The sequence below is a fragment of the Fukomys damarensis genome, unplaced genomic scaffold, assembly GCF_012274545.1.
Source record: "Fukomys damarensis isolate Sample0158 unplaced genomic scaffold, DMR_v1.0_HiC HiC_scaffold_12, whole genome shotgun sequence".
NCBI classification, from domain to species: Eukaryota; Metazoa; Chordata; class Mammalia; order Rodentia; family Bathyergidae; genus Fukomys; species Fukomys damarensis.
In genome coordinates this window covers 58626836-58635180 of record NW_022900924.1, presented here as the reverse complement: position 1 = coordinate 58635180, position 8345 = coordinate 58626836, and the positions used below count along the sequence as shown (strand labels likewise).

The window sequence follows — 8345 nt, the reverse complement described above, 5'->3', positions numbered from 1 at the left end:
GCGCCGCCCTGAGCCCAGGGGCGACCGGGCGGAGGGCAGGGCAGGGCAGGCTATGGGCGCCCGGGCGGAGGGCTTCACTTCTGGTGCAGCTGCATCCAGGCCCCAGCACACCTGGGCTGCTCACTGCACTGTGAGCGCTGCAGACTCCAAACCCCTAGAACGCGTTAGCCCCGCTGGCGCAGGAAGCGGAGGGTGGCGGCTCTTACCTGCCCGCTTCCGCCTGCTGCGTGGTAACCGTGGTAACGTGAGCACGTCCTCAGACCTACTCAGGCTCAGATACTGAGTTTGTATCCAGGGACAGGCACGAAGGGTGGGGGCCAGGCGTTTTCCTCTCGGTACTGGGGATAGAACCCAGGGGCTCTATCCACAGGCCCCCCCCCCCGTTTTTGTTTTGATTTTGAGATGAGGTCTTGCTAAGTTGCCTGGTGTTGCGAGCCGCGACGTCAGGATCCTGCTAGCAGGTCCTAAACCTGAAAGGACGAGGACAGAGAGACGGGAGGCACTTTTCTTCTCATGGTCCTTGCTTTACTACCGAACCTCTCCTTTTATACTCTCCAGCTGGGCGGCTCCAAGAGAGTACCACCCACACATTCCGGAAGGAAACCCTTAAACAGATCAGACCACCAGTAAACCGTTACATTTGCTAGGCAACAGATCAGACCACCAGTTGAACTAGGCCGTTGCTATGGGTGACGGCACGTCCACATTGCTCAGGTGAATCACAGGTCAATATGGCTGAGCTCATGTCGAGTTCCTTTACGATGCTCTCCATAATTCCCCCGTTTTTCTTATGTCAGTGAGCCCCTGCAGAGGGCGCCAGACATACGCCAAGGAGCTCCTGTCTTAGGTGGCAGGGATGTCCTTTCTCCTTACCCGTCATCAGCAAAGAGGGCTTATGTCCCTCTTGCCTGTCTTAGGTTGGTAGAAAGGAGGCCCTGACCTTACCTGTCTCTGGATACTCCACGGAGAGGGAATTATGCGCAATGGGCTTGCGCCAAATAGATGGCCACCCGGGATGCATCATCCTCTACTGAAGCCTGTACAGCCATAGCAAGTCGTCCATGACGAAACACAAAAGATTGACACATTCCTGTCATCCTGCGACACATACAACAACCACAAATACAAAGAACCATCAAAACTACAATGATCGCCAATACAGGAGCAAACACCACAGAAAAATACTGTTCAGCGGCAGTACCGAAATGTTGGCCTGAGGAAAACGTGAATCTGCTCACCAAAGTCCCACAGACAAGCCTAAGTCCATGGAATATTCGAGTGACCAGTCCAAAAACCCTTGAGATGTCTTATTAAATCACCAGTCCCATTAAATCCTTGTTCTGGACAATAAAGTCTCCGCTTGTGCACCAAGACACATCCTGGAGTTCTCTCTGCTGCTCCAGTGTTGGGGTCCCAATCCCGTCTCCTCAGTGGAAACCCAGATTCAAGCTGTTCGGGGATAGTGGTGGGTCTCTAAATGTACCTGTAACCATAAGTAGGTGGAGCAGAAGAGAGGAGAATACCTGGACCAAAAGGTTATTATCATAAACAATATGCTGGAAAACCTGCATGGTCAAACAATATGAATATATTTGTATACCAGAAAAGTAGCAATAATATGAATTCTTATATCCTGTAATGTAGCTTTGTATTAACAGGATCCTCCCCCCTTTCTTTTTTTTTTTTTAAACAGAAAATAGTACATTTTGAAGATAACCATCAGAAACATGCTACAATAACATTTCTACAATTCAGACCTTTGATAACCAACAAAACATTCCCTACAACAAGATATATCTATATATCTATATACCTATATTCAACAAGATATATATTTTTATAAGGCTATGAAAATTATTTTGGTGGCTCCCATTAGTGAATAAAGATCAGAATAAATTTTCTGAGCAGCTGCTTCTTTATTCACCAACAGGAGCGTATCCAAACTTAAAGGTTATATTTAATTATCTTTTAAGTTTTTTATTTGATCCTATGAAGCCAGGTTGTAGAAATCAACAATCCACTTGCATTTGACGTCATTCTGATCAAAAACATACAAACATCTTTGAACACTTAAGACAGACAAACATATAAGACAATTTTAACGAGTGCCCTCAGATGGTTTTGGCCAACTGAACTATAAAATCTTTTAGTTATGACTAGTCAAAATTTTTGCAGGTCAAAATTAACAGCGATCTCTTGTAGAATTAGGGTTAAAGGAATGAGTACTCTTCTTGACTATAATCCATTATGTAGAGAATTCTGAAAGAGTGTACACAACACGAGCCTCTATTGATATTTTCCATTTGGTCAATTTATCTAACTAAAAAATATAGGAAAACAAGTCAATACAGGTAGTCCCCCATATGACAGATAAAATACTATCACCCCAAAAATACAATTAGATAGGGAATAATTATCTTTCTGATGCTAAAAAGCATCACTAAAAATCACTAAAAAGCCCTATACCCCTACAAATCTCTAAAACAATAACCAATATGAGAAAAAACAAGTCAAGAGGAGATTGGGTAACTAAAGCTGAGCAATAGCCCATGGAAAGGCAGGAAGAATTAGCTCTTAGGGGGAGCCTTCACAATCTTTATCTTCAAGGGATTAACAGAGTCTGTAACAACATCCCACGAAATAACACCGGAGGGTTGTCTTTGGTCCTTTTCATGGCTTGCGTTAATCTGTTTGATAAAATGCTCCGGGATCCACCGTGGTTGATCAGCGTCCTGCGGAAAGACACAAGCAAAACCTCTCCCCCAATGGAGTAGGGGGTCAGGCCCTCTCCACTGTCCTGTAAGGACATCTTTCCAAAGCACTAGTGCTTTTCGAGATTGATATGATCCCCAGTGGCGGGTTGCTCGAGTGTTACCCGCATCATCCAAAAGAAGGAAATTTATAACAAATAAGGCATGATATAATCTATGCATGGGTGAATAGCTGCCAGAGAGGGGATTCCCCCCTAACTTTTCTAAGGTGATTTTTAAGGTACGGTGGGAACGTTCAACCAAAGCTTGTCCCTGAGGATTATAGGGAATTCCAGTGGAATGCGAAATCTGCAATGTGGAGAGGAAAGCGCGGAAGCCAGTGCTAGAATACGCTGGTCCATTATCCGTCTTAATGGCAGGAGGCTTGCCCATATAGGCAAAGGCATGAAGCAAATGTGCAATAACACCTTTGAGGGCTTCTCCTGTTCTGGGAGTGGCACAAATCATTCCCGAAAAGGTATCCATTGTTACATGGAGAAACTTGGAACGGCCAAAAATGGGGCAGTGCGTTACGTCCATCTGCCATAGGGCACTGGCTCGAAGGCCACGAGGATTGACCCCCAAGGAAGGGACAGGTAAATGTACTACGCAATTTCGGCATTCTTTAACTATGGCTCAGGCTTGTTCTCCGGTGATTTGAAACATACATGATGTAGGCTATGAAACTGGGCCGCTGCTTTTAGGGGCGGACTGATAAGGTTAACAGGGAACACACTTGTGAGTGCGTCTGCCCTTGCATTTCCTTCAGCAAGGGGTCCAGGAAGCCCCAAATGTGCCCATAGATGATGAATCGAAAAGGGGGTGGAACGCCCACGAATGCAATTTTGTAGGCCCTCAAACAATGTTAAAAGATCTCCTTTTGCTAAAATTTTTCCTGCTGTCTCTAACTTAGGCACACCTTGGGATACATAGATGCTATCTGTATAAATATTTATGGGTTGAGAATAGTGGGTTAATGCTAGAAGGACTGCGCTCAATTCAACCATTTGTGCAGAAGCATAAGGCACCTTAACTGCCCAGGCCTCATGAGGTGAAACTATTGCAGCTGTCCCTTTACGGGAGCCATCTGTGAAGACTGTAAGGGCTCCTTTAATTATCTTAGGGGAAGTCCATTGGGGGAAAATGAACCTATGCCTAGTTGCAAACTGTATGAGTTAGTCTGATGGAGGATGGTTATCAATGTCACCTGAAAAATCTAGGAAGCTAAGGAACCAGAAGGTGCTACTCTGGTCCAAGTACAATCTTTGGTTTTTATCATAGGGAATCACAATCCTGTCGGGCTCTTTACCAAAGATGGTGACAGCGGCCTTCCTTCCAATCTGACATAATTGAGCCACCATCTCATGGTAAGGTTTGATGACTTTTAGGTGAGCATGAGGTAGATGAATCCAATAAAGAGGTCTTTTTTGCATTAATACTCCCGTAGGCCAATCAGGGGATTCACAAATAATTAGGAGAAGCGGGAGTCCTGGTTCATAATAAGATATGAATTGTTCCTCTATGGCTTGTTCCACTATTTAGAGAGCAAAACGGGCTTCCTCAGTTAGAGTCCTGGGGGAAAGAGGGCTCACATCCCCCTCTAACAGTTGGAATAAGGGAGACAACTGATGAGTAGAAATCTTTAACCAAGGACGCAACCAATTAATATCTCCCAAAAGAGTCTGAAGATCGTGGAGAGTCACATGTATTTTTAATTTTTTGGAAATGATTTTGTCTGTATCTAATTGAAAGCCCAAATATTGTATAGGCCTTACTTTTTGTACCTTTTCAGGGGCTATGATAAGTCCCCATCTTTTTAAACTATCAGACAACTGAGCAAAGGCTTGTATTATAAAATCCGAATTGGAACCAGCTAATAAAATATCATCCATATAATGATAACACAAAACAGAGGTAGCTAAATTGGCTTGTTTTATGGCTTGCTGTACAAAATGTTGACACAAGGTGGGGCTATTGGCCATACCCTGGGGAAGCACTTTCCATTGATATTGGGTAAAGGGTTCAGAAAAATTTATGCTAGGAACACTAAATGCAAAATATTTTCGGTCCTCAGGATAGAGAGGAATAGAAAAGAAACAATCTTTAAGATCTATGACTATTAAAGAATAATCAGCAGGGATGGCCGCCGGGCAAGGGAGGCCTGGTTGTAATGATCCCATGATGACCATTCTTTTGTTAACCTCTCTCAGATCCTGTAGGAGGCGCCATTTTCCTGATTTCTTCCTAATAACATAAATAGGAGTATTCCAGGCCGAGAATGATTCTTCTATATGTCCCGCGTCCAATTGTTCCTGCACTAAACATTGGGCGGCTTTTAGTTTTTCCTGAGTTAAGGGCCATTGGTCCACCCATACTGGTGGGCCCTTGGTTCCCGTTTTTTGGCTGGTTGGGAAAGGATGTATTTGGACCTAGAAAGGTGCCATCTTTTGCAAAAAGCGAACGGCACTCTTTAGGTGAATGGAGACCCTTTTGACAACGGGAGCAAAGCACAGGTCTGGAAATTTGGCTCCTGGAGGGGCACTCCCTTTGCATGTGACCTGTTTGGTGACAAGCATAGCAGACAGGCGGTGCGCGACCAGGAGGAGCAGGCCGTTTAGGGCCTCCTCTTGCATTCTGAGTCCTATGTAAGGACTGATAAAATGTTTGGAATGTGCCTCCTTCTCGTGCAGCGCGCTGTGCTGCAGCCTGAGCCCAGGCCACAGTCACTTGTCCTCCCACATCCGCACAAAGCCGAATATAACCATCTAAGTCAGTTTTATTTTTCCAGGGTCTGAGGACAGGCTTACACCATTTATTGGCATTCTCATAAGCAAGCTGTGTAACAAAGGGTAGCCCCGTCTGTGCATCAGGAAATATCTTCCCTGCTCCATCTAGCAACCTATGAACAAATTCAGAATAAGGTTCATCTGGCCCCTGCCTGATATTACTGAGACTAGTGCTAAGATCGTCCGCCGATGGAAGCTGTTTCCATGCTCGGCGCGCACAATTAGCGATCTGTTCATAAACTGGTGGTGTATAATTAACCTGGGCTTGCATGCTTTCGAACAATCCTTCTCCCATAAGCATGTCATAATTTGCCAAGGCAGCTCCGGCATTAGCATTGCGGATGGCAGCCGCCTTGCATTGCTCAGAGTAATAGGATTTCCACAGGAGGAAATCTCCCCCTGAAAGAACTGCGCGGCAGACCGCAATCCAGTCACTTGGTGTTAGCCAGGATCCACTAATGGAGTCCAGGATAGCACAAGTGAAAGGAGCTGCAGTGCCATACTGATTTACAGCAGTTTTTAATTCTTTCACCAATTTAAACTCAAGAGGGCGATGTTCTCTAATCGGCCCTTGGGGTCCCTCTACTTGAACGACGGGGAATAGTCTAAAGACTTCCTCCCCTTGTGCTGCGGCGCATTTGAGAGCCTCTTGTAAAGGAGATGCTATGCCTTGAGACCCTTCAGATGTTATGGGGTCTTTACCATTGGGCTCATTGGTAGGCCTGGCCTCTGAGGCACGAAGAGACGCAAGTCTGCTCGAGAGGCATGAAATCTGCCGCCTCAGCTGAAGTTCCTCACTGAGCTCCTGATTAATAGTACGTAACTGAGCCAGGTTTGCCTCCCTCTGAGTGGGGGGCGGCGCAGAAGGCGGTGGACACTCAAGTGTTTTTTGAAAGATCTCAAGACTAGGATATAGCGCTGCGGGAGGTCCTCCGGAATCTGGAGGCTCGGGGCGCTCAGGTGAAGGAGGATATTCTCTAGCGTCTTTTTCTGGACCCGATTCAGGGGGCTCTGAAGTCTGAGAGCGCTCCTCTCTAATTTGTTCTAACCCTTCGTGCACCTCGTCTAAGGCTTCCAAGATTTCCTTTTTGGTCGGGGTCCTGAGAGCTGCGTTTAACAAAGCCCAATAAAAAGGAGCCCCTTCTGGAAAACGATCGGGCTCAGCCACAAGGGCTTCATTCAACTGTTTTCCAACTCTCTCCCATACTTCAGCGTTTATTTCTGCCTCATCACACAGCCATGGACAAACTGTGTCCAGAATTTTAACAAAGGCCTCTAAGTGTGCCCTCTCAACTGTTACTCCTTGTGCCTTCAATAGGCTCTGACTTGAATTCGCTAGATAATTTCTGGATTCTGATTGTCCCATAATTAACAATTTCTAACTTATAAAATCTTTCTAACTTATAAAATCTTCCCACGGACTTGACACCCTCTACCTTCTTTCACTTTTTCTTTCGCAAAGTGAGCGGTAGACTTACTGCGAGGATCAGGCGCAGCGGTCAGTCCTCCGGAGCACCGTCGCTGCCTTCAACCTGGGTCCGGGATTACGTATCCTCATCAACTTTCAGGTCCCTGTTCGGGCGGCACTTGTCGCGAGCCACGACGTCAGGATCCTGCCAGCAGGTCCTAAACCTGAAAGGACGAGGACAGAGAGACGGGAGGCACTTTTCTTCTCATGGTCCTTGCTTTATTACCGAACCTCTCCTTTTATACTCTCCAGCTGGGCGGCTGCAAGAGCGTACCACCCACACATTCCGGAAGGAAACCCTTAAACAGATCAGACCACCAGTAAACCGTTACATTTGCTAGGCAACAGATCAGACCACCAGTTGAACTAGGCCGTTGCTATGGGCCACGGCACGTCCACACTGCTCGGGTGAATCACAAGTCAATGTGGCTGTGCTCATGTCGTGTTCCTTTACGATGCTCTCCAGCCTGGGGTAAGTTTGAACTTGCATTATCCTTCTTCAGCATTCCGAGGTGGGCTTACACTGTGAAGGCCCTGGGTTCAACCCCCAGTACCACACAAAACAAAACAAACAAAAAAATACGAGGACTTTTTTTTTTGTATTGAAAATCTTACATGACTACATCACTCAACTTTGTTAATTTCGCTTGTTTGTTTGTTTGGTAACAGGCATTAGAACTCGGGTCCTTGTGCTTGCAAGGCAAGCGGCGGAACCACTGAACTAAATCCCCGGCCAACTTTGTTAATTTCTGTTCTAACAGAAGTGGGTTGTTTTTTTTTTTTTTGGTTCTGAGGATCTAACTCGGGGCCTTGGGCTTGTGAAGCAGGCAGTGGAACGAACCACTGAGCTAAATCCCCGGCCCTCTAATAGAAGTTTTAGGTTGATTTTCTTGGATTTTGTACTCAAGTGATTAATAGCTGAGCTATATCCCTACTTTTTTATCTTGAGGCAGGGTCATGATTATTGTTTAATTTTCAGATCACTTGTGCTGACCTGAAGTTACATAAATTAACAGCAGTTACTTGGGACTTGGGGCTTTGGTCAAAGAACAGCTCGCCCCATGCCTTGTGACGTTGCCCAGGCTGGCCTGGGGCTCCTGGGTCAAGCCGTCCTCCTGCCTCAGCCTCCCCAGAAACTGGACTACAGGCACTTGCCGCTATGAAAAATGTTTTCATCCTCGCCCTCCCTTCCCCTCCTGCAGCTGGGGCCGCGTGGAAGACCTTCACTGTGGAAGGGTGCTTCAGAAGGGTGATCTCTCACATTATTTACCGAGACTCAGGGCGAGGCGGGGCTGGGGAGCAGAGGCCGCGTCCACGGGCGCGTGCGGGGACGGCCCTGTC

General features: G+C 46.4%; 1 long non-coding RNA gene across 1 annotated transcript; it reads right to left on the bottom strand.

Annotated features, from left to right (window-relative positions):
• Window positions 1-2240: 2240 nt before the first annotated feature.
• LOC104862454 lies at window positions 2241-8345 on the bottom strand. Its single transcript, XR_780343.2, has 3 exons — window positions 8275-8345; window positions 7015-7168; window positions 2241-2732 (listed from the first exon to the last, which is right to left on the bottom strand). It is a non-coding gene; the product is annotated as an uncharacterized LOC104862454 (long non-coding RNA).